The 27729-nt window shown below is 35.7% G+C and overlaps 1 long non-coding RNA gene across 2 annotated transcripts in view; it reads right to left on the bottom strand.

The window, feature by feature from the left end:
• Nucleotides 1–374: 374 nt before the first annotated feature.
• Nucleotides 375–27729, bottom strand: part of LOC142055492 (uncharacterized) — a 36960-nt gene continuing 9605 nt past the window's right edge. The window contains exons 2-8 of one of the 2 annotated variants that reach the window (XR_012659957.1): nt 17124–17208; nt 13099–13165; nt 12930–13015; nt 10181–10246; nt 9766–9883; nt 2271–2372; nt 375–1858 (exon numbers count right to left, since the gene is read on the bottom strand). This is a non-coding gene — a long non-coding RNA (uncharacterized LOC142055492). Of the gene's footprint in view, nt 1859–2270; nt 2373–9765; nt 10247–12929; nt 13016–13098; nt 13166–17123; nt 17209–27729 lie in introns of both variants that reach the window. The other variant, XR_012659956.1, reaches the window with a different exon arrangement.

Raw genomic sequence — 27729 nt, 5'->3', positions numbered from 1 at the left:
TTTCTTGTTGTTAGTTTAGGCTTATAAACTGCAATATTATTAGAGTCCCATTTACTATATTTAAATACATTTTTCATGCATGAATTCAGGTAAAACTGGCTTCTGTTTCCTTAGTTGCTACTTTGTGGCTAAATTCTGAATCTGTGATGTCTTGTCTCTTGTTTATTTACTGTATCAGTCATGTCCTCATTTTATGTTGTCTCACAACTTTTACAGTATTAATCAACAGTAATCAGGGGCCTGATCAAATCTGCATCTCTGTTTCAAAATGGTTGTGGTTGTTCATTGAAGAAGAGGGATAAAAAAGAGAAAGAATCCAGTGTGTGGTTTTTCTCATTTAAGCAAAATGAACTTTCAACAGACAAAATGGTTTTACTTTGGCTTTATTCTGGCACAGAGAGATAGAAATTTTCTTACAAACAACTAATAATGGTTGTTTATGCATTAAATAGATATTTTATTTAGACTGATAAGTCTGAAGAATTGTTTCATTGCAGATTTATACACATGAAATAGAATAAAACTTTCATTTCAGGTAGCAACATTGTTTATAATTACTTTTGACCAAAAAGAAAATATTTCTTACAGTCTTGACTCTGTTATAAGATCATATAAGATATTTGTCCCTACTTACTGACAAATAAATCACATAGGTACAAGAAATAAAAGACGGATCTTGTGCTGTATTGCATAAGTTTTACCTTTAGGGTTTTTACATTGGATTACACAATATGGTTTATTTACATTTTATTTTCTTTTTGGTTAAAAAAAACCCAACAAACTTTACACACAGATAAACTTGAGAACAGGGAAAAAGGAGGTCGTTTGCTTTTTACGCTTATAGTTGAAAGAGGTTATTTTATATATGTGTGTGTGTATATAAAAAGCATATTTTGATTTAGGCTTTTTTTTTTTTTAATGCCTTTGTTTCAAACCAATATACTTGTTATAGATATTCCTGCAATCTTTTTATGAAGTCATTGCAAAACCTTCAAGCACATGAAGTAGTAGTTTCCCCACACAAATGCCCTGCCATTTTCATTTTCCTACCATTATTACTTTGAAAGGTATGTAATTTTTTGTGCTGTTGTGGAGCCTTCATTGGGACAAGGAACAATAGATTGCAACTTTTCTGGTCTTTTCCATTTAACAGACAGAATTTTCCCCTCATAGTTAGATGGTTCTGTTCATTATATCTCTTCTGAAGACTGACATTTTTGTTTTATTCCAAACACTGACAACTTCTTAACTGAAAGAAAAGAATCTTGTAAAGCAGTTTTCTGAGCCAATTACAGTCTTGCAAGTAAACCCCAATGGGAGAACACCTCCTTTACCAATATGTGACCTGTTATCGCTCATATTGGAAAAGTTTCTGTCCATTGTGGAGGGTGGGGAGAAAAAGGAAAAAAAAATATTTAGAAAACTACTAGATATTTACTTGTTTTTCTGGTCATGATGAAGGAGGGCCCAGGAAAATGCATTTGTAACAGTGACCTTTGATGATTTTTCATTGAGTTTTGAAGTAATTATTCTCTTTGCTCTTCATGGCTGGTCTGCATATGGAGTGAGATTAATTCTCAGATTTATCTCATATGATTTTGCATCCATCACTGTCCTCTTTCCAATCTTATAGTGGATTTTTTATTCCCTCAAGTCCTACTGGAGGTACTTCTTGATTTACATATATGCTTCTAAATTTGCTCCAGCATTAGCTTATTTTCTTTACACATGAGCAAGCAGCAGTCTTTTGCTAAAGTTAATTTTGCTTCATAGGATTTTAAAGGAGACTTCCATGGCAATAGTTTTCTTCCCCCTGTAGCAGACGACTTTCTTTTTTATTATTACTGCAGCAATATCTCTGGCATATCAGACAAGAAGAGATTAACAGACTACTACTGTAGTTATTCATGAAGAAAAACAAAGTTATAATAATTTTTTTATTATTAGCTTTGTAGTTTTACTAATTTCTGGGTACAAGAGGTAAGTGAAAGTAATAAAGTTCACTCTGTTAAAAACAAACAGAGTAAGACTGAACGTAAAATAAGCAAAAGGAAAATTCTGTACTGTTGCTTCACAAGCAAGCTTGATGTTTCAGTATTGTGGAGATTTGTGTGTGACTGAAGAAGCAATTGAAAGACAATCCAACATTAGTATATTTATCAAAATCCCAACTTTTTTATTTTTTATAAATTTTATTTCAGCCTGAATTTTTCTCCCCAGAAACAATATGGGAAAAAAATCTTGCAAGTTCTGGATATTCTAAAACATACCTCAATATCTTTTACTCCTTTGGAGACGACAGCCCCTATTCACCAGTAAAGAGAGCTTTGGTAGCCTCGACAGTTCTACATCCATGCAGTAGAAACTTTTCTCTGGGAAAAGAAAGTAAACAAAGAAAAACAGAGATACCTGTTGACTTGTGCAACATCTTGCCGTTGCAATCTTTAGTAGAAAGCTATACCCTCTGGAGTGGCAGGATAATCTAGGATACCTGAAATGGCACTGAAATTGTATGTAATTTGATTAAGTTATTAACGTATATGTACATGTGTATATATATGCATGTGTATATGTTTGTATATACATTCACATGCATGGACAGACTCTCAGAATATCCTAATAATATTGTGTAGTTAAGCAGGAACACCTTAAAAAAGACAGGATGAAATAATTTAAAAGAATGTCCATGTCAGTATATGTTCCTGTATGTGTGCAGAAATATGGAAAGGAAAATAAATAATATGTGAAGAAAAAAGATTTAAAAAACCCACTGTAGCTCAAATTTACATGAGGGATTATTCTTATTGTCCTCTTTATTTTCCCCCTTTTTCTTCTGCTGCATTTGAACTCATTTAGTACATAATTTCTTTGGTATATTATCCATGTTTCTGCAAAGTACTAAACATACCTGTGGGTAATATAAAACTAATAAATAACAGCCCTCATAGATTTGAACAGAAAGCAATCTTACTGCTGAGTATGAAATTTTCAAAGGAATGTGGATACAAGACAGCTATCACTATAGAAATACTGCAATCCTTTGTCACATTCAGGAAGGACATTAGGGCCTAAGCTTGTGTAAAAGAAAAGGCCCAGAAATCCTTTTGGAGACTTGTAGACTGATGATATGATTTTAAAATGCTCAGTGTGTCAAACATATCGATCCAAACATCCTAAACAACTATTACATCCTTTGCAAATAACACAAAGACCTTGGTAAAATGTATCGACTGACCTCTTTTACTTTGAAGTCACAGACTATTTCCTTATGGTGCATGGGCTTGTTATTTATTTTTTTCATGTAAGACATATTGACAAGACACATTAACCCATCAGGAACAGGCCAGTGATACTGAAGTAGGAATGAAACACAAATCTTTGCTCCATCAGTCTGTGAGCTCTGTGTGTGTTTATGTGTATGCATTTATCTTTCTGTCTGTAACTATGTATTCTCACTTTTGAAATGCATTTTAACAGTATTTGCAACATCAGATTAACTTGACTTGTGCTATGCATTCTGTTCTCAGGTTCTGGCAAACACATCTGCCACAGCTGAGACACATCTCTTGGTTTTACCTGAGACCTTTGTGATGACAATAGGTCTCCCTGGTTTCTGCCCAACTGATCTGCCTAAGCTGTAAAAGTGGTCCTCTGGATTCCCCTGATAGCCACTACAAGTAGGTGAAGTCCTGTAAGAGAGCATTTATCTAACCAAATTAGACTCCAGGGGTTGATCTCTATTCTGTCTCCTTCCAGGAGGTTTATTAAAACTTCCCACTTGCAATTTATCAATAAAAATGGCAGCAATATCTCAAACTTCTAAATACTGTGATGGCATTACCAGGATGCTACCTTTAAAGGGTGTGTTTACCTCTACCTGTACCTCAAGTGTACACCTAAAGTGTGTACACTTTAAAGTGTACTTTAAAGTCACTAGGCATTAAAATGCTGACCATGGTATCTGCTGAGCTTTGCTTTTGTAGGAATCTAGACACAATGGAGCCATGCATCTAGATTCCTACATACATAGCTTTAACCAGTCTACCATTAATTTCTTACAAAGTCAAGAACAAAATATATTCATTTGGCACTTTATATTTGCTAAGTTTCTTTTGGCTGAAACAATCATCTCTAGGGCTTTTATAGTTATTTTTGCACAACGAACCAACCCACAAGACTGCTTTAAAGCCTCCATGGATTTTTCTGGAGATTCTAGATTCTTACTAGAAATTGCCTTGCCCTAGTTAGCTTATGATCTTCTTATACCAACATTTATAGAAAATTTCTCTCTAGTATCACCATTTTTGTCAAAGCCATTGTTTATTGGTAGCATGTTGTTTACATTTGAACTGTATGGTGCTGGTAGTACTATAAAGTGCTTCGTTTAGGCCTCTTCCTATGCCATAAATGTTTACACGGATTAAATTGCTGCTTGACAAAAACACTTGGTTTTTAAACTAAGAGAACAGGCACAAATTCTGGAAAAACTTTAACTAACTAAATGCTTTGCTTCTTATTCAGGTTAAAAATAAAATGCAAAAACTTAACTCCCTTTCTGTACTGGCAAAATGATGAAAGAGATTATTTTGAAAAACAGACTTGATAGTGAAATGCCATTAACAGTAAAACACCATTAGTAGTAATATCTTTCCCCTGTGTTAAACTTCAGTTTAATTCTGAAGTTACGGAATCCTTCTTCAAGCTAGCGTATCAATGTTAACCACATCAAAGCTGCAGAGGGTTTTTTTATCTTCTTTCTCCTTCAATTATCTCCTTTCTCCTGTTTTCAAAACAGGTTTGTATAAGCAGGACTTTTTAAATTATTTATTTTCATTTTTGATAGCTACTCACATTGTTTAATGTTACACCGACAGCACTAGGAGAACTACACACTTCAAGTGGACAAAACAAGTGAGAAATGACCAGAATGACGGACACATACAGCACTTGAGTGAATAGTTTCTCTTTGTCGTCTTGTGCTGTAAAAGATATGTTTCCATTTAAAAAAAAAAATTGCTGCATATTAAGACTACAAAGACATTCTTCTGCTTTGTGACAGTAGGGTGCAGCCAAGGTATTACTGTCTACAATTCACTTCATGTAAGAGTGTGACGATTCTTTTACATTAGCAGATACATTGGGAAAAATGTTGAAGGCGAGTCCCTTAAGGGAGGTTATAGATGTAGTAGTTGTAAGTAGCATCTTTTTGAGAGGGTTGTGGTTGATTTTCTGTTATTGCTGGGTGATTACATTGCGACACAAGTGATAAGAACAGGGTAAAGGATCAAACCAAAGGTCACCAGTATACAAGTCACACAGCAGTAGCCATAGACAGACCCTTAGGGAAAAGTAAGAACAGCAAAAACATATTTGATATTCCCACCTAATATTCTTCCATTTTCCTGTCTTTTTCAGCTAAAAGGATTTCTTCAGCTGGATTTTGTTTTGCACATTTTGTCCCCTCACTGTTGGTGGCTGTTTTAGTTCAAGATGGTCTTTTTGAGCCTGTGTAATTTTTTGCATCCACAAGGAATTCTTCTCAAGGAATTCACAGGTTTACTGTCTACTGACTGAAGAATAAATTCTTTTTATGCATTCAAATGACACCATACCTTCTTAAAGATTTGTAAATGTTTCTTTCTGATGGGTTTATTTGGTATACCAATATATGCCATTTTGCTTCCTGACATCATGGAACCATTTCTGAGAAAACTTACTGCAGCTTAGAATGAATAGTGTACTTATTAACTGGTACACCTCAGTGATAGCCTTTGTCACTACTGCTGCAGGATCTGTGTTGGTTTCAGGATACAATTTAAGTGTATATTTTGGAATTTTTGCTCATTGTGTGGAGAATATTTCTATTTTAGTTTTTATTTATTCATGGGCTGTGCATTTTTTGTCAGATTCCAGAGAACATTTAAAACCTTCAATATGATCATCAACTGCTACCAGAGTGGTTATGTTTTATCTTCTGGGATACTCTCACAGCTTTGGCTGGCAGAGGTACTCAGAATATATCCTCCTATACATTCTGAGTCACAGAAAATTTTCTCACATGTGGCTCAGTAGAGCTTTTAAATTAAAGTCAGTAAGCTGCCAGTAAAGTGTACTCCATAAGAAAACCTCAGTTCTGAAACAGATTGGAAAAATTATCTTTAGTGATCTTTAGAAGAAGTTGTTAGATAACCTATTACTATAGGTTGCCATTCAGGTTGAGCTTTGATAAGAATTGGTCTTTGGAGACAGCACTAAAAATTCTGTTGTTATTTGTTAACAATATTCTGTTGTTCTAGGTTAACTTCCATTAATTGCTTTTTGTGTTGAATTTTACCTTATTAAAATAATACATTTCTGGGGAACTTCAAGATCTACAGTCCAGATCCACACTGGATTTTAGGCATCTAATTCTCATTATTTTTAACAGAATGCAGGTTTCTCAATCTGACTATCTATGTTATGCTAAAGTACTTGGTAAAATCACCAATGTCTTGCTTTTGAAGGATTGAGCTTTTGTTTTGATGGAGAAAAATATGTACCAATATTATTTGTGATTTCAATACTTTAAGTGCAGGTTGTTACAATTTCAGTTTAATGGACATCATTAGCTATGATAAAAAAGATTTTATGTTAGTCATCAAGATGCTTTAGGAAGTTTTAAAGGGATGAACTGTAAAATGTGAGTATCTCTTAGCCTTGGATTATACTTCTTGATTAAGCTATTAATATCTGCTGATCATTTTGATGTAAAAACAATATCATCACTTCAGGTGCATGAAAAGTCAAAAAATGGTCCTTAGCTCCTCTAATAGGCAAAAGGTATAATAAAGGATTCTAACTGATGGCAATTGTGTTTGAATCTTAAAACTTCTGTAATTTCTATACTGATGAAAAATATTGTTGCTTCTTCCTTTACTTGTGGGTCTATTTCCCCTAGCTGCTGTTAATTATAACATTTGTGTTCCTCTGCAACAGTGGTTTTCAGCCTCCCTCAGTCTACAGACCTCTACAGAATTTTGCCTGGACCCTCAATGAAAAAGTTAATCCTACCGACAGTTGGATTAGTGAACTGGTTTTCTTACTTGTCTTCCACAGACTTCTTTCATATACTTCATAAGCCCTTACAGGTACATGTATCACTTTTTAAAAACACTATTAATATTGTCCATAATCAGTTGAACCAAGCAATTCAGTCCCATTCATTATCAAAATTTCAGTCGCTCTTTCCACGTCTAGGGACATAAAATACAATTTAATCCGTTTTTCTGAGTCACAGCTTAGGATATAGGCGTGATTTCACCGTCTGCACCTCCTATTTATTAGCTATTTACATAAACATCTCCCATCACCATCTAGGCTTTAGGCATACTAGCATTCTGGTTTAATTTCTCATAGGTTAATAAAGTAGTAAAGCAAAAAAATAGTCCTGGCAAAGAAGTACCTTAACCACAAAAATGTCTCTATATTAAGCAAGAGCTAAAGGTATCTGAAAATAGCTACACATCCCAAGATATTATTTTCCACTATGTGATACCTTTAATGATGTATGTTCTGTGTGAGCGGGCCAGTGCAAGTGTCGCCTATACACAAGTGACACAAGCTCTGCAGTGCTCCCTGCTTTTCATTGCCCAATGTTTTCAGGCCTCCATGGAGATTGTATCGAAACTGCCAAGGTCCCTCAGAAGTAGGGCGTCTGAAATGGCACACGATCAAGCAATTAAATCATGACACTAGTTTAGGCACAAAATGTTGGATGCAAACCGTTAGCAGCAGATAATAGGGACACTGACTAACATGTTTGAGCAGGAGGATCATCAGAACCATGTTGGTGTCCAGGGCGCTGGAAACATAATGATGAGAAAATGTGATGTTCCTTTGATCATTTGTGCAGGTTCCTGGACAAGTAAAATCTTTCATTTCTATTTTATTATGTTGTATTTTATTGTCTTCTGTTATATAGTCTATCATTTTACTTTATTCTCTACTTTCTATCTTTTCTTTCATTCTTACATTCACTGCCAAATGATAATTTACCTTCAGAGAAAATAGAAGGAAACAGTTTCTTATAAAACCAATAAAATTTTGAATTGTTTGGCAAGGTTTGGTTTGGAGGCAGTACTTTATTATTAAAAAGAAGGAAAAAAAAGAATATAAAAAACTTAATGCACAGAAAATATCTTAAACAAGAACACAGGTTTCAGAAATGTCAAGGATCTAAATCCAAAACTGCAATCTGAAATACCCATACTCATGTGCCATATAATTTTATGTTTTGCTAACTTCTATATAATAGTCTTTGGGATGAGCAGGAAACAGATATTTCAGTACATTTCAGTAGTCTGGAAGTAGAAGTCTTGGCATTCAGCTACCATGTCAAAGAAGTTCTCTCTTTTTTTAATCCCATCTCCATTTCATGAAAAAAATATCTGAACCATTCTCGGAGTAGAGAAAAGAACTCAGATTTTACATAGTACAATATATGTGTACGTTGTAGGGCTATGAACCTTTCAATATGACAGATGCATTCTGTTTTCTAATCTTTTATGCAGAATGTAGAACAGACCACTGGATCACCAACAGTCTGCATAGTTGTCCTAATATATCTAAAAAGACTGAGCTCATATTAATATTTTTCTACTCCCTACTAAAAGATCTTATCCATCCAAATAAGTAAATAAATAAATAAATTAAATAAATATTGTAAGTATAAATATTCCTGAAATGAGTACACTTGTTGTAAAGTTATAGAAGAACTGACTAGGAGAAGATGTTGGAAGATTTCCTTCATTCATCCTTCAAAGATTAGCTTAACCCTTTAAGGTAGATTTATTTATTTATCTTAAACACCCACAATATTACACTGCCTAAAATCTCTTTCAGAAAGGCACCACTCCAAGTAACTCTGTATACATAGTAAAGCTTGTGGATACCTCACTCATGGCTCTGCCTTCAACTTTGGTGGCTGGCTATCTAACCATTAGATGTTGAGTATTGATACCTAAACCTTATTTGGCTCTTTTTCTCCAATGGATAAGAAATGGGTCCCGTTCAGACGCATAACTTGTCTTTGGAATGCTGGTAGAATTTCCAGATGTGCTGTCACATGTCCAAGTACAATACTAGAGCAGTAAAAAACTATATAGTACAGTTATTATAACTTATTAATAGGCAAGATGTTTTTTAATTCAGCTAACAGATTATGGTCTAATTTATTCTATTTAATGCTTTTTACATTTTTAAAATAAAAATTACAAGGCAAAAGGAAACACAAACATGTTGTGGAGAAAGTACCAAATTGCTACTCCTACATAATGTTATGATAATTATATGGGGGAAAATTGTTCTGGGATGTGTATTTATCTTTTACTTTTATAGTCAAATACACTTCTTATGCTGTTATGTGCTCAGAAATTCCTTTATTATGTTGCTTAACAGGATCATGAGAGCTCAGTAGTCTAATTGTGAACCATAAGAAACATTTCAGGGATGTTTATCAAAAGTAACTAAAAGGAACATATTTTTTCATGTCTACATGATCAATAAGAGAAAAGTCCAGGTCAGTGGTAACAAGCACATTTTTCTTCTGATGATTATTGGATCATCTGATGTCTTTCTACCCAATCTGAAATGTCAGGTGTCAATTTTTGCTGCACAGTTTTCAAGTTTACTGGATATTAACACCGACTGTCACTCCTGTTTCACTGCCAGCAATAAAGTTGTGGACCATATAAGTGTTTGAAATAGTATTACTGTATTTCTAGTCACCTTTTCAAGTGGCTTCTGTAGGTTGAAGAAAAGACACAGTGGGAGGAAGTCCATGCTGTAAATGTTATGTTAATCTAGGCAGGCCGGTAGAAGGTATCAGTATTCAACGTTCTGGTACCTTTTAGAAGTGATACAGTGACATATGTTGCAGATATTAAGGAATGGGGAGAAAAGCAAAAAAAGAAAAACAAAAAAACCCCAAACCAAACAGAAAAAACTATCAAACCCAAGCTAAAATACCAAAACCAGAAAAGTGTTATAAAAAAATTTATACAATGTATTTGACTAAAAAGTGCATTTGTCCATGTATTCAGCTTAAAACTTGGAAAGACATGAAATAAAAACCAGCTCAGACAGTGGATAGCAGAGCCAGATGCAAGTGAAGAAAATCTGTACAAACGCCTGTAGAACTCACCATGAGGCACAGATGCAGTTGCTAGAAGAAAATCTTCCAGAAGTGGACATACAAATCCTGTGATGGCTAAGTGAAAAAAGCAGGCAAGGTGAAACAAACAAGCGAACAACAACAAACAAACAAACAGAACAGGATGTTCCCTGACAACATCCACCCGAGGGTGTTGAGAGGAATGGCTGACATCATCGCAAGGCCACTCTCCATAATCTTCAAGAAGTCATGGAGAATGGGGGATGTCCCAGAGGACTAGAGGAAGGCAAGTGTTACCCCTATCTACAAGAAGGGCTTGAGAGAGGATCCGGGTAACTATAGGCCCATCAACCTTACTTCAGTCCCTGGGAAAGTCATGGAATGAATCCTCCTGGGGGCCATCACAAGTCAATTGAAGCACGTGATTGGGAAAAGCCAACACGGCTTCACTAACGGCAGATCGTGCTTGACAAACCTGGTGGCCTTCTATGACAAAGTGACTTGCCTGGTTGGTATGGGGTGGGCAGTGGACACTGTCTACCTGGACTTCTCCAAGGCCTTTGATACGGTCCCCCGTAGTCTCCTCCTGGAGAAATTAATGCGTTATGGCCTAGACAAGTGGTCTGTGCAGCGGGTGGGGAACTGGCTGACAGGCCGCACCTGACGGGTGGTGATAAATAGCTCCTTTTCAAAGTGACAACCTGTCACTAGTGGAGTTCCCCAGGGATCGATATTGGGCCCAATGTTATTCAATATCTTCATAAGTGATCTGGATAATGGCGTCAAGTGTAGCCTGATGAAGTTTGCAGATGACACCAAGTTGAGTGGGGAAGTAGACACTCCAGAAGGGAGAGCTGCTCTGCAGGGAGATCTGGATAGGCTGGAAGAGTGGGCCAGCAAGAACGTTATGAAGTTCAACAAGGGTAAATGTAAGATCATGCACCAGGGAAAACATAATCCATGAGTGCAGCACAGACTGGGATCCACCTGGCTGGAGAGCAGCTCTGTGGAAAGGGACCTGGGGGTCCTGGTGGGCAGGAAGCTCAACATGAGCAAACAGTGTGCTGCTGCAACCAAGAAGGCCAACAGGATGCTGGGTTGCATCAAAAAGGGCATCACCAACAGAGATAAAGAAGTCATCATCCCACTCTACTCAGCGCTTGTCAGGCCACACCTGGAGTACTGTGTACAGTTCTGGTCCCCGCTCTACAAAAGGGATGTGGACAGGCTGGAAGGGGTCCAGAGAAGGGCCACCAAGATGATCAGAGGACTGGGAAGCCTGCCATATGAGGATAGGCTGGGAGAGCTGGGTTTGTTCAGCCTTGAGAAAAGGAGGCTCAGAGGGGATCTCATCCCCATGTGCCAGTACTTAAGGGGCAGCTACAAAGAAGATGGAGACTCCCTTTTTACACAGAGTCCCATGGAGAGGACAAGGGGGAATGGAGACAAGTTGCTCTTGGGGAGATTCCGACTGGACACCAGAGGGAAATTTTTCACATTGAGGTCAGTCACCCATTGGAATAATCTCCCCAGGGAAGTGGTTGACTCAGCCACATTGGATGCTTTTAAGAGTCGTCTGGACAGGGTGCTGGGCCATCTTGTCTAGACTGTGCTCTTCCCAGAAAGGTTGGACTAGATGATCTCTGAGGTCCCTTCCAACCTGTGATTCTGTGATTCTGTGATTCTGTGTTTGTGCTTCTTTTTAAATATATATGGCAGTGAAGTTGTCAACCCGTAGTCTACCTTCTACTTGTGGCCCTTGAAGTCAATCGTGTTAAACCAAAAAAAGTTAATAGAATCATAGAATCGTAGAATCACAGAATTATTAAGGTTGGAAAAGACCCCTAGGATCATCAAGTCCAACTGTCAACACAACACTACCATGCCTCCTAAACCATACTCTGAAGTGCAACATCTACGCATTTTTCGAACACCTCCAGGGATGGTCACTCCACCACCTCTCTGGGCAGCCTGTTCCAATGCCTGAGCACTCTTTCAGTAAAGAAATTTTTCCTAGTATCCAATCCAAACCACCCCTGACACAACTTGAGGCCATTTCCTCTCATCCTCTCACTAGTAACTTGGGAGAAGAGACCAACACCCACTTCACTACAACCTCCTTTCAGGTAGTTGTAGAGATTGATAAGGTCTCCCCTCAGCCTCCTCCAGGCCAATCAACCCCAGTTCCCTCAAATTCTCCATATAAGACCTGCTTTCTAAACCCTTCACAAGCTTCGTTGCCCTTCTCTGGAAACACCGCAGCAAGTCAATGTCCTTCTCGCAGTGAGAGGCCCAAAACTGAACACAATATTCAAGGTGTGGCCTCACCAGTCCTCCAGGTAGACAACATCCATAGCCTTTCCCTCATCCACTGGTCATAGAAGGAGATCAAGTTGTTCAGGCAGGACCTGCCTTTCATGAAGCCATGTTGGCTGGGCCTGATCCCCTGGTTGTCCTGCACTTGCTTGGTGAGCTCACTCAGAATGTGCCTAATTTGAGCACATTCATTGAGAATTATTAAGTTTTCTTTGCAGCCTTTAAGGAAATATTTTATTCTATCCAGCTGTTCAAAAATGAGATTGGGGGTGGGTGGGGGCTGAGTAAGGGAGTTGAAAACATTGAAATGTTTTTCAATGGCTCTGTTGGATTTCTAGAAGTACCCATGTTGCAATGGGAGTTATGAGAGTTTTCTCTTATTGCAGCACTGCTGGCAAGCTACACTGGGGGTGGGTGGGGAAGGAAAAAAAAAGTTATTCTAGTTTTTCTAGTAATTTTTTACATGACAGACTGTAGAAACCACAGTTCAGCCTGGGGAAAGGACTAATAAAATTTGTCCTCTTTCTCCGCAGAGTCATTGAAGGCAGACTAGGAGAGAAAAGAAAGAAAACCACCAGTCACCACTCGTGTTTTTGTCCCAAATTAGAAGGATGAAGAAAAAGAATTCTAACCTCTTCTTTCAAGGATTAGATTACATTCTTCACATACTGGGTGCTCCTCTTTCTTCCGGATGCCCCTCTACACAAGGTAGAAAGATGAAAGGAACCATTTATGCTGATTTAGAACTGTGTGATGATTTTTACTGCCCTTATGCTGTTCAGGCAGCATGTCCAAAGTTACTGTACACAACTCTTGTGACTTTTTAAAAGTCAGAACTAGACCCAGAGACTGACAGAATCTGGGGCCCTCCATTCTGGAGCCTCTTTGCTGCACTTTTGAAGACAATGACTGGTTTTGTGTCCTATATTGGAAACTGATTTCTTAGATGGTGAAATAACAGCGTAGCATGAAGTCTAGAAGGAACAATACCAAAGTCAGCATTTCAGCTATGTAAGCTTCTTGGAAATAGATTTGGATAGAAAATATTCTATCTTTAAAAATCTAGCTGTTCAGGGATATCTGAGGATTTAACCTTCCTTTTTTTTTTTCCTTTTTTTAAATGATATGCAGTTACAGGAAAATACTTATAAAGTCTTTTAATTTTTTCATCTAGGTTTAGTAATACCATAGGCACTAAATATGATGAAAAATTTTGGAGGCTGATCCAGCTGATATTAGATCATTTATTTTAGGTTCTGTCTACTGTTGGGCAAATATGATCCCCAGTGTACCTAAAAGGCCTGTTGCTTATTTCTCAGGCTAGGGAATTTGTTAGATAATCTGTCAATTTTCATGCAAGGGTTTTATTTCAGTAGAAAAATGGCAAGGAGAGAGAATGTTCATTGTTCACTCTTGAACTTTGTGTTACCCATTAATGTCAATGATCTGCCTAGAGAAATGTATTTGCTTTTATCTCCTTTGAAGGCTAAAAAATTTATTGCTAAAACAGTGTATTTTTAAGATTATTATCTTATAAGCTTTCTAAATAACAGAAGATTTGTTACAGAAAGAAAGGTGTGTTGTTATTTTTAACAAGTCTGTATCTCATAATTTCTGTCTACCTTAATAATAAATTTTCTATCAAGTTAAAACCGAGGTAGTTCAGTGGTCAAGGAATACTACACAGATTCATCGGTCATCCTAACATAGAAGCAATGAGTTCCCAGTCACTGAAACTTGTAAAATATGTAAACTTGAAGAAAAGTCTACAGGTAACAATCAACGACAGAGAGTATTTTATATGCCAATGTCTATATAATTCATTGTCACAGGTAAGTGTTACAGTACTGTAGTTACAAATTTTCTAAAATATTGTCTTAATGGCAATGAACTTTTCCCTCTGCTTTGATTAGAGATATGCTTCTGCCACCAGCTGAACATTTTTTTGCTAACAAGCTGATGTTTCTCTCTCCTATTTAGAGAATGATCAGCGATGTAAACATTGAGGATAAAACAGTGAGTTTTGTATCCCAGGTCTTCAGCAGAGAGAAGTATCCGCACAAGGAGAGCTTGCTAATGTATTTATTGTTTTAGTCAATGAACGAATGTTCATTTTTTCTGATTCTGCATCAATAGATTTTAAAATATCTGCCTTAGACATCTTCAGGAAGTTAGTTTTTATTCCATGTTTTTGTAGGTCTCTGATCAACTAGGCCTCTCCTAATTTCTGTTAAAACAATTGGAGCTCATAGCAGTTGTACATATATCATGTGACATAAATCACTGTACTGTTCATTATAGCTGATTAATTGCACAGAATATGACTGTCAGTCAATTTAACTAGGAGTTTGCCAAATAAAATGCAAAATTATATGGTGTCCTGGTGAGGGCAGCAAAACATTCAACATACATGCTTTTAATAAGCCAGCTGCTGTTCTATGCAAACTAGTTCTGAAATTACAAATGAGAGTAAAGTACACTTTTTGATTTAGGAATAGATGCTAGGAGGCTGCATTTTTTCTGTTTTATCAATCACTGTCTGACAGACTTTTCTAATGCTAAGAACAACCCCTATTCTTAGAAAATTTTCTCCAAAGGTACATCCGAAATTAGAAAGGGTCTGCAGATGAAAACAGATGTTTAAACTGGAAACCATTTACAATATAAACTCAAAGGTCAGTGAAAGAGGTGGAAGAAACCCGAATTTTTTTTTTCCTTCTTATGACTTGATATGTGCTATAAAAAAATACTGGAAGTAGGGTTGGCTATATCCTACACAAAACACATTATATTTTGAAGATTTATACCAATGAAGATTGTTAAAGCAATTCTTTGAAAATAATTCTTATTGCCTGAGATTGCTGGAAAATGTAAAATGAGGAAGAATATAAAAAATAAATCTCAACAGCTAAGTAGCTGGAAATAAGTAAAGAGAAATATATTCATCTTCCCTCCAGGATCAAGATTTTCCTTTTTAGTGTTTCTTTCAATAACCTCAACTCATGCCTTTTTATCTGTGTTAGAAACAGCTATCCAAAATGGAAAACTGTTGCCAAACTGACAAATATTTACTCTTAGGCAAGACTAAAATGAATGGCTGCTCCTTTTTTTATTGAAATAAATAATTTAAAAAGGCATTTATGAGCTATATATGCAGCCTTTGTAAATATCCATTCATTTTGCCCATATGCTGCAGACTTTGGCTTCCGTTTTGCCTGATTTATGTCAGAATCTGAAACACATGTGATGTACAAATGGTTTATGGGATATGTTTTTGTCAAATGGAAAAATAATGTTATGTTTCACACTGAGCAAAAAACAGAGAACATTTTTAGAGGAAATGTGGACTGCAATTATTGTTAAGCATATTTGTTAGGTTTATGTTTGAAATTATTTCCAACATTGTCTCAAACTAACCTTGAGTATAAATTGCACTTTATATTTCATATCTGTCTGTTGCTTTATATGATGTAAATGTTTTCATTTTGTATGATGTGTGCTCTGTTTAGAAGGAAAGGAAAGCAGTTCAGATTTTAAAAGGTTTGTTTTTAAAGACACTATTAAGAAGCTCGGCTTTCAAAAATTACACAAACTAGGAAGTAATTTAAAATGATATATGGTTATTCAGTTCTTAAAACTTCAGTGTATGAGGATTATTTGACTATCTATTGCAAGGTTACATCTGTCTCCTTTTTCTTTGTTTATCTAACACTGTAAAAATTATGTCTTATTGCATAACTCTTCTGAGGCTGTTTTATGTAGGTGTAGAGAATAATAACGAAAACATATTTTTAAATGTGTACAGGTGTGAAATAAATCTTGATACACCCTGCATTCTTTCAAATTTACTCTTGAAGTACTACAGAACATAATTCTTAAAGAAGGATATTCATATTATTTGAAGAATTAAGGCTTTAACATTATACCTATATAAATTAATAAATAATTAGCCTGATATAAAAAAGATCAAGTCTTGACTTTGTTATTGATATGAGTCAATCTTCTGGCTTTTAAAATAACAGCTACACATTAGTTACTCTTCATCATATAAAAAAGCGATATTTTTCTGACTGCTTTTCTGATCATTTCATGATTTATCTGAAATATCTAATTATAGGGTTAAAAAATGAAGTTATGAAATTATGAAATAGAAGTAACCTAAAATACATGTTTTTTAAACAAAATATTAAGAGATGTCATGAGCACAGTTGCATGACCACACATAAAGGTGAAGTGCTTTGAGGGAGTTCCATTCTTCCTCCTGTTCAGACTATGACCACAGTTGGATATCCCTTAACTCTCACAAACTGAAGAGTGAATGGAGAGATGGACTTCAGGATAACCTATGCATTAGAATTTCTCTGTGAAAAAGACGATGAACACTTAGCAGAGGATTTTTTGAGGTAGTGCTGCTATGTGGTCTTCAACGGAGGGTTTCAGAGAGGTGAGGGTACCAAAGGGATTAAGATGTTCTAAGAGGAGACAGAATCTTTGTTGGAGAGGGTTTATCTGGTCTTTGATTTTTGCAGTTGTAGTCTTTAGGCCAAGGAGAATGGTGTGAGGAAATAGGAAAAGAAAAAGAGAAATGGAGTGAAGGGCAAATTCTGCTAATGAAAGCAATGTTTCTATTCATAAGAAGTAATAAATCTTTTTTCACCTTTCAGTGCTTTCTTTTCTTTTGTCTCCCCATGAAGGTCAGTGGTCAAGACTGCAAGCTAGATTTCTGGGTTGTTCTTCTTTTTCTTTTGAGGGAGATTAAACAAAAAGGGGAAAGGTAAAAGAAAATTAATCATCATGGAACATAAAAGAAAAAAGAATTTTATTATTCCTATCTGACCTAATGGAGGGAGTGAAAAGTAGATATGGCCAAAAAAAGGTCTCTAAAATCCTGAAAGAAAACAAAAATCTCTCCTTCCTTCTTTCCTTCCTTACCTACCTCATCTATCTCTTCTCACTAATAATTCTGGAGGGAGCTTAGGCAGGCCAAACTGATATCACGTTGATACATATATCTTATATTGATAAACTTAAGGAATATATTTATTGCCATAAGAATTACATGTATTGCTGTCATATTTCTTCTTCCAGAATGCAAACTTTTTTTTCAAGACTTATGGAACTGCCTCAGGCTGGGATGATTTGTACAGTGATAATAGTCAGAAGCCAAAACTCTATAATTCATGTTGGGATTTTACTTTTTCTCTGTTTCCCTCTTGCCAAGGTTAAGATGAGTGTGCTCTGCTAGACTGAACTGGAGGTAAAAGGTAGAGATTAGCAATTACTGTTCTGTGGCCTGTGTTATGCTAACTGGAGTTGCTAATGACAATGGGACATGCTCTTCTTGAAATCTACTGGACAGTGAAGTTGTCACCACAGGAAAACAAAAACATAGGGATGCACTAGATAGATAAATCCTTATATTAAAACAATCTGCACATTTCTTTACTTCAGCTTCACCAGGTAGCATGATATCTATATTTGGGATTTCATCAGCATCCTTGGGGAAGTAAATATTCCTCTGACTCATTGGATTAATCTCTGCTTGTTTCATACCTACCTTCTCACTCTACTTTTTAATAAAAAATCCCCATCTTAATTTTGATGATCCATTTGCATACTTTACACTTCAGTAACTTGTTAATAATAAGGAATGTCTTTCTTTCCCCCAATCCTCCTATACTTGAGTTCATGAATGGATGTTTTATAGGTCTGCTTGGTAGTATTTACACAGAAAGATAAGGATCTTTAACTTTAATTCTTAATTGGTGAATTACAACTTCTTTACCTTTTCTTAACTTCATCTTTGTTTATTTTGGTGTACAACTATGTATTGCTATGCATATGTGATAGGGCAAATTCATCCACACACTATCATGTAAAAAAGTACACAGAAGAAAATGTAATTAAACACTTAGGGTTGAGTTCTACACAGAAGACCTTTGGATTGAACAATATATATATCCCCTCTGAAAATCACCTGCAAAGCATCCAAATTATATTGGGTGAATAATTTTACAAAATCAGAAGGGAGATCATAATCCTACGGGAAGCAGATATATGCATAGATGTTATGTTACCTAGCAACATAGGCCCCAATCTGTTATTTACTCCATTTCTCCAATCTTACTATAGTACATGGGGGAAAAATGACACACATTAGGTGTACTGAGTCCTTAATCTCTGGTTCAGCAGGTCCAGAAAGAAATGGAAAATGTATATTTGGATATGGATATTAATATGGATAAATATTTTGAAAATCTTATCTCCCTGCACATGGCAATGACCATTCTCTATTATTAGCTGGTATTTCACAGGAGTCAGAAATGTGTTAAAGTCTTTACAGGTAGAAGAAGAAAACAAAACAAAAAAAAAAAATTAAACCTTATTACTCCAGGTGTTGTAATTAAAACAAGTAAATTCCTTGAGGTTTTACTGACGTCACAGCATGGGACAATACTGTCCATTATTCAGTCTTACATACGAGTATCATAGGGAATGCACTTGTAAGAAAGGCTGTTACTGTGCCTTAATATTTACCAGCTCAGAGGGCTTTTTACATAAAAATGTTAGGAAACTTGCAGGAGAGTCAGTTACAATTAGGCAAAAATGGCAAATATGTCTACATTTTTTTCTGATACAGATATTATTTTTATCTGTAGCTCTGACAGCGTACAGTTTTCTTTCTAGCTGAAGATCAATCACTAACCAGTAATGAAGAGAGTACAAAAAGGTTATGATCCAAAACTTTTGCAAATAAAACCTTTTCTGGTAATTGTCTAGGGTAGGCTTGGTATGCAGTTTAAGGAAATTCGTGGTTTATACGTGCTCGTGTGCCTGTGTCTATGGGTACCTTCTGGATATCAGATTTTTTTCATGATGAAAAAGAGGAGCAATCCCTCTGTTATATTGGGTGTCCCAAGGATACTAATGTGGTTTTGTAGGCTTTCGGAGAATCTTGGAAACTTTCTATCTTTCACAAACTGGAAAACTCTCCACAGGCAAAGACTCCTGACTAACTGTAGAATCTGCCATTAACGGAGCTATCCCAATGACTTTGTGTGCATATGGATGTGTATGTGTGATCTGCCATCCATGTGAATCTTCTGTTTAGGACTATTGTTTTTATTCCTACTACTGAACAGAATAGTCTAGAGGGTCACCTGGCTATTCCTCAGATATCATGTAGCACAGAATGCCAATTTATGTCTCGTTTTTGGGTCTTGACTCAGTCATGTTTAATCAGTACAAGGGTTAAAAGTTAATGGCTGCACTGGCCTATTAGAAGGTCTTTTAATCCTCCAAAAGGCACTGCAATAATCACTGGTGTATTGTGTGGCCTTGTGTGCAAGAGGTGCAGCAAAGCTAATTTGAAGCTCAAGAGACATGATTAGGTCCATATGCTCCAGAAAACACTGGGCTCACTGAACGTGAAGACCACTTGAGGAATAATTCACTACTCAACCCTGAGAAAGGACAACACAACTCAGGATCAAAAAAGTTTGCAGAAGCTTAAATAGATCAGAGCAGCTTTGACACATTGGTAGATTATGCTGAAAACTGAGAGAAAAAGGGATATTCTTGGGACCATCAAAAGCATTCAACCAACGCAAGTAATAGCCAAAACTGGTTACCTATCTCATGAAAACAAAGTATCTATTTCTTTAAATAATCTCAATTCAGGTTAAAAAGCCAAAATTTTTAATATTTCTTTTCCAAAACAAGTCAGAATGCTCTTCTGCATTTGTAATATTTTGTATTCTTTGTGTCTTTCTATCTACAATTCAAAGTAAAATGATTTTGGAATGGAAATCTGAACTTTCCTTTGTGAAATGTCAAACTAGGATTTTGAAGTTCAAAAGTCTCCTCCTCAAACACTTTTTTTTTTTTTTCTAAATTAATTATTGCCTAAATCAAACGATTAGTAATCTATTTTTGTTGTTAAATTGACATTTTCTCATGGAAGCCTTTTACACATTTTATTTCCCAACTAGATCTAGTCATGAAACACTGAGCATCTGGCTGTGGCATAACATTTCCAGGGGACTTCTGGAAGCAGTGTTATTTGACTTCCATCACTGCTGCTTTCTTGTGAGTGCAAACCCTAAGTACTCAACAGTAAGTAAAAATGAATGAAACTACTAAAAATGGCTATTACATTCATTATAGGCCTTCACTGCCTTACCTTTTAACAATAATGCCTTCCCTACTCTTTTTCCTCCTTTCTTGTTATAGCATTTTACCTCCCTCATCAGTGCAAAAAAACAAGGGAGCTAATCCTGCCCAGTACTGAATGCCTTTGATTTGTATTAAATTGAGGAGAATGAGATCACACAGCAAATCTCATGAACAGCTGCTGAAGTGACACCAAGGTCCTGTGTACTTTAGAGAGCCAGGCATTGATGTAGCTGCAGTTGCGCAGCTTGTTTTCTGACAGGTAAGTTTGCAGTCAGGCAGGCTTGAGAAAGAGTGGCAATAAGATCTTGTTCCGCTACATCTCTTCAGCTCCACTGATGCCTGCAATCAGGGCAATTTATAAGTGAAAAAATAAGGCCAAGCACCAATGCTCTGGTTCTTTTTCCCTGCAGTGGAGTTCAGCAGCATCAAGGATCGAGCCCTCTGGCATTTTTTGTATTAATTAAAATAAAAAGAAAAAACTCTGTAGTATGTAAGATATGACACATTATTTTCTAGTATTAGAAAGTTTTCCTTTGTTACCTCTGGTCCTTTAATTATTTTTTTAATTAATAACACTGTTTCATGAATTCTGTTTCCATTTTCTTAAGTGTTCTGGATTACAGCTGCAAAAATGCCTTCTATAGAGTGCTACTAGTCAGCAGCCCACAAGGACTGCCAACTGCTAAGGTAATAAGAACCACCTTAGCAAAAGCAATCAAAATTCCTGTAATCCAGGAAGTAGAAGGGAAAAGAACCCAAACCAAATACACTTAAGAATCCACAGAGGCAGTTAAAGAAGATGGCAATAAAAGGCATTAATGATGAATATCTGTGACACTATAGAAGACCTAAATTTTCATCAGCTGTTTTGCTATATTTTCAATTTTTTTCAGCTAAACACTTTCTAAACTGTCACTACATTAGAAGGATAGGACCTTTTGGAAGGTCATTTTCTTCTCAATTATTTTGCAAAGAGACAATTATGTAGAGTGGACTCAGTTAAACATAATTGAAAATTGTACCTAATTCTCAGGAATTATGAAATTAAAAAAGAAAACAGGCTCTGGTTATTTTGGAGAAATTGAGGAACCAAGCATTACCCTCAGTTACAGTAATGCAGTCAGTCCTTACAATATAATGATGAATTGTCCTTTCAATATTTCAGACAAAGATCAACTGGCAAGCTTTTTTTTTAATAGTACAGTTTTATTGAGCAACATTTGCCACAGACCTGCAAAAAAATTCAATACTCTCTATGCAGGTCGTTGGTAGAAGTTGGGAGTACATGAGTGCATGTTCAGCCCTAGCCAGTGAAGAAAATCTTTTGTGGATATTGCCTTCTTACAAATACTGTTACCAATATTGATCTCAGCTAACCACTGCAGTACACTGAAATCAATGCAGCTACGTTCCTTGGAGTCACCTAAAACTAGAGCACTCCATTGTTGAATCAAGTCCATTGACTTGAAATAGCTTTATTTGCACTGGAATGTTAACACAACACAGAGACAACACTTGAATTTTAACACAATATAGAGTCAAAAAGGGGCATTCCCCCCTCTCATGACTCAGAATCCTGCACAAAACAACCTGGTGGGGATTTGTGAAGAGATAAGAACAGGAACTGAAGGGAAATAAATCCTTTCCTCTAAGTAGTTTTCTTTATACCCTAGAGGGAAGAGGGTGTGGGAATGTATAGTGTACATATGAACAGATTTAACTGCAGAAGTGTTATCATTAACCTGGACCAGCCCTGACTGTTTCTGGTTTTTGTGTAACTTGCTTGGCAGAGGTGTGCTATTTTAGTTAAGATGGCTTACACCCAAACAGAGAGTATTTTGTGGATGAAGTTCTAAAACATCCAGTGTGCGTGCATCCAATGATTATGTGTTGCCATGAAGACAGAACATCAAGCATGACCACCATATGTTCTATCTGTCTGTTCATCAGTACGGTTCTGATGTTGCTGCTGTTTGTTGGACCTACCAGTAGTAAGGGTAAGTGACTGTTAAGGAATCATTGAAAAATAACTTTATTTGGGACTGGTTTAGCTGTTAGACAATCACACATATGATTGCCTGTATTGTCCTTTATACTTTTGCAACTGAATGAAACTGCCAGATAAAAAAGTGAGATAACCTTAAGCCCCTACTCATATGCCAGGACTTAAGCTCATGTATTTACTTTTAGTAAAGCACCAGAGACCTGCCTCCACTAGAATTTGATGGTGATAGAGTTGATGACCATTTTTATGTCCCTATAGAAAATACAGTCTTTTGGGCAGTTAGGGTTAAGCCTAAGGTAGATTTGAGGGACTATTATTTATACTATTTTGTTCTATTAGCCTATACATATTTGCATCACATTTTTCATTCTTATGAATTTGCATGTATAAGCTGCTTGAATATATATGTGTATATAAATACATACATACGTACAAAGATACGCATAGATGTATATAGCTATACGCATTCATTTATACAACAAAGAATCTGGTAAGTTGCTGTGTGGCCTGCTAACAAACATTTTTTTGGTTGCTGTCTTCCTCAAATAGCAGTTTCATTTGTTCTGCTGTGCCAAGATCCTTCCCTCATTTTGTAATCCACCTTTATTTATATCTTGAATCTGACAAGATGTACAGAATATTGTACTGGAAATAATGCAGACCACCAGAAAAATAAAACCCAGCCCCCCTGGACAAAACCAACCTTCACGAATGAATGTCTTTTAATTGTCCCACTTGAGTGGTTCCTAAACAACTTCTGTGCACATCCTATACTCAGTGTATTAAAATTAGTTAATACTTTTCCAGTAGGATCTTCAGTCTTTCAAAACCTAAAATTACAGCTAGTTTCTTCTTGTACAGTGTACATAAGAGATGCCAAAGCATGTCTGATTTCTTAGGATGAATTTCATTACAGTTTAAAGCAAGGTCCCTTTTTAAACAAAATATTATTAAACAGGCCTGTTGGTTCAGAACATTTCATTTAACAAAAAAAAAAATTAAAAAGGAAAATAAATCTTTGCTTTATCACCATGTTCTTTCAGGCTGAGTACATTCCTCCAGTCTTCTGTTCTAGTTCAGTAATTTTCCCTTTTTAGGCTTTTTAGGTTAGGTCATGGCTATCAAGTCATATCCATCGCCTGAGTCTTAAAGCCACTTGCCATCTTCCTGATATGGACCAATTTATGTCTCTCATTTGTACAGGGACATCCACTACCATTAAAGAGAATGGGATCTCCTGACACCAAAGTTGTCCTCAGCATTAAGGATCAAGTCTCCAGGATTTCACTGTGCTGCAAAATGTTAAACAAAATTCAAAGTAATTTTAAATTCTAGCTTGATAACATTGAGATGTGGTATACTGCTTGTTTCTTGCAAGGGATAAACCTTTGTTAACTTGTTTATTGATAATTGCTAAGCTGTTTTGATTACATCTGATGGGATAATGTTGTTTAGCTTTGTTGTTTGTATATTTATTTTAACCACAGGCATCAAAGTTATTCCACATCTGTTTATCAAATGGAGGCCGCCTTCTATGCAGATAAACAGTCAGGATTCTTATACTGCTAGCAACTATGTATAATTATTTACATATGTATTAGTCCCAAGCAACACCGGTACTAAGAAGTCAGTTGAAGATACATTCCTTTTACACATTTTTATCTTTTTTAAAAAAATTAATTGTCCAAGGCAGTTACTACTGTAGATTTATATCTGTGGGGAAAAAAAATAGCTTTAATAAAGACAAAGACTAGGCATTTTTAGTATTATTCCACCGGTCAATCTAATTCTTGACCTAAAGACACTTTTACCTAAGCTATACCTCAGTTGTTTTACATATGGGTGAGCAACACAAGGATTCATTTATTTAAAATCTCATTAGATCAATATTCTTGTCCCAAAACATATTTATTATTTTTGATATTGCTGCTGTTTTGGTTTCCCTCCCTTCCTGCTTTCCTTCCTCCTTTCCTTCCTCCCTTCATTCTTTGCCTCTTTCCCTCCCTCCTTCTCTCTCTGTCTTCTCTCTCACTTTCTCTCACACACCTTATCACTTTCTCTCAATAGACAGAAAGACACAGCAAGGGGAAGAGTACCAAGCAAAGTTATTTCTTCCCAGCCACCCCAGCCAAAGTCTTTCCCCTGTAATTTAATTTTTAGTTCATTTTTCATACTACCAGTATTTCTTGAGCATTCTGTTATGCTAAATGGATTCTTCCTGAAAGGACAAAGTGAAGTAGGAGCTTTTTTGCAGTATGTTGCATCTTTGGTTCAAGCTGTTTTCCTTTGGATTATAGGAGAAGGCACATGTCTAAACAATATTAGAAAGTATTATCTTTACATCTGAAATCCAAAACTAAAACAGAGTGTAGGCCAACAGCAAGTTCTTAAATACAGTACCAGATGTTCAGAAAACAAATATCAAATTAACAATTTATGAAACAGACACATAAATGTCAAAACATATTATGCATTTCTGTCAGAAAAGTGCTGTTTTAGCAATTATTCTGGCTTTATTTTTCAAACTCCTGGCTGAACTGAAGATGGTATCACCAAGCCAAAAAAGTCCTACAAACCTTTCTTCACATTGTGCAGAAATTCTAAAAAAAAACCCAATAAATACCCAAAGAACTGCATGTAGTTCTGTATTGGTTTGACCCTGCAAAGTACTGAGCATCTCCACTTCACCAAGAATTCACTGGGAATTGTGGACATTCCATATCTTTTGGGGTCAACTTCCATATGAATCATGCTACAAAAACACCCCCACCCCACCAAAAAAACACCAAACGAAAATAAAAAAAGAACAAACCACCCAATGGAAAAGAAAAAAAAATGTTTAGAGACTTGTAAATGGTTACAAGAAACCACAGTGTTGTTTTGGGCTTGTTTTTTCCACTTACAGAACCTGCATTTGTAAAAGGATATGTGGCATATAAAATCCATTCCTGTGTATGTTTATAGAAGCACAATGGATGGATAAGATCACCACGTCTAAACTTTTCGCAGCAGTGCATCTATACCATTTTAAATATTAAGACAGCTTGTTCAGAGACCCCTAAGGCTACCTAAGTGCTTTACAGATAAAATATATATTATTGTCCTAAACTACATACAAAGATCACAAAACACTTCAGATATGTCTGCAAAATAAACATCACATATCTTCTCCTGATTTAACAACTGGGGCTGTAAGCATATATGAGTAAATGGTAAAAATTCTCAACTCTTCCTCAAGTAATTTGTAACTTGTGGGAGCCATCGAGCTTGTTTGTTCTCTCTTTTTCATTCTAACTCATGTAAGTGGCAAAGCTTTGAGCAAGGGCACCTGACAATAACAATTTTTATTTCTGAACCATTTTTAATTTTTATGGGTTATTTTTAAGATTCTTCAAGCTCTAGAACATTCACATTAGTGGTGGAGGTGACTACATCTATGATGATCTAACTTGGTTTTGTAACAGATGCCTGTTTTCAGTTTTTTGCATCTTTGCCAGACTGAAACTATTAGGCTGGTATTTTTAATCACTAAGTTAGACTGAATATTTGGAAATTAAAAGTTTAACTTAAAATAGTTTAGCTATTTATGTCACTGTGATATATTGTTAAATTATATTAAGAACACATTAAAAAAAATGTTTAACAATTTGTAGTCTGTTGCAGAAAAACTTGAAACTTGCCAAGGAGGTCTTCCTGAGCAATGTCTTGCCTTTTATCTTCTTTGTGAAAACTTGACAGTTCCTAAGCTATAACAAAACCCTGTTACATCTACAGAGCTGGGTGGTGATAGCTAAATTAATTATAGTTTTGAATTACACACAGGCTGAACAGAAGACCATAATAAACATTGTACCTTAGATAGACAAATTGTCTATCTAACGCTATATCCCATTTCTCACAGTAACCAATATTAATTAAAGTGGTTGTTTGCAGCACGAGGAAGGTGCAGCTTGACAGGTTAAAGGAACAATTGAAAGCGTGGCCTACGTTTTGTCCCCTGGCCTTTGTGTGATCAATTTTCTTTCAAGATTTTTTGTTATTGCTGCTGCTTAATCAGATTATACATTGGAAGCTTCTACACAAATTTACTAAAAGGTTGGCATTTTAGTTGTTTATCTATTCATTAATCAACTTCTAAATTAAAAAAAAATAAAAAGGACACATTAATCTCATAAGCAGTAGCTGGAATCTCCTGGCAACAACAACGCCATTAAGATGTAATTTCTTTTTTTACTTTTTTTTTTTCTAATCATTACTATTTAAAATATCCTTGACTCTTCAGAGTATCTGAATTTAAATGCTACTTTGTCATAAGATTGAGATCTTAAAAGAGGTTGATTTTCTTGATGTCAACAAGATAATGCTAACATAAAATAGATAATATTCAAAATGTTTGTAATAAATAGTGTATGGAAGAAAATATTCCTAAGTATTCACAGAAAATCATAAATTCAAGGAGTTTTTGTAATAATTAGGAAAATTGCTTCCCAAGCATAATTTTTATGACTCAAGATTCAGAACAATAAAGCTACTGATACACATAATATAATCAATAAAATCCAGCTTTTATGACAGTAATCAACATAGCACACTTTTGTTTCACCCCTCATTTCTCTCTGATATGTTGGTGGTGAAGTAAAAGATAAAAGAAGTGAACAGCCCACTAATATTGAGAGGTAAGAAATAACAACTTAACATTCCTCTTGTATATTTATCTTTTTAAAGAAAATTTTGAAGACACAACTTGATGACTTTTCTTCTGCTCATTCTGCTTTGAAAAATATTTTCCTATTTTCATATTGCATATCTGACTACACCTAGATGGCAATTTTCTGTTCAGCTATTACTGAAATACACAAAGGAACTAAAACATTTATTTCAAACCATTCATTCTGTTCAAAAAATGCATGAAAAACCAGTTTTAAAAAAAAGATTAAAATTTTTCCAGTATACTTTTCCAGTAAAATATTATTTGTTAAAAACATCCCCTTGACGCCAGAGCTAATCTCTTGAATGGGATTAGCCACATTTATAATTAGTCATCTAAAAGTTAACTAATTTTAGTGTAAATTAATGTAAACTG

Source organism: Phalacrocorax aristotelis, chromosome 1 (genome assembly GCF_949628215.1).
Source record: "Phalacrocorax aristotelis chromosome 1, bGulAri2.1, whole genome shotgun sequence".
Classification (NCBI taxonomy): Eukaryota; Metazoa; Chordata; class Aves; order Suliformes; family Phalacrocoracidae; genus Phalacrocorax; species Phalacrocorax aristotelis.
The sequence above is the reverse complement of the archived record's forward strand: the minus strand, read 5'-3'. Positions and strand labels throughout refer to the sequence as shown.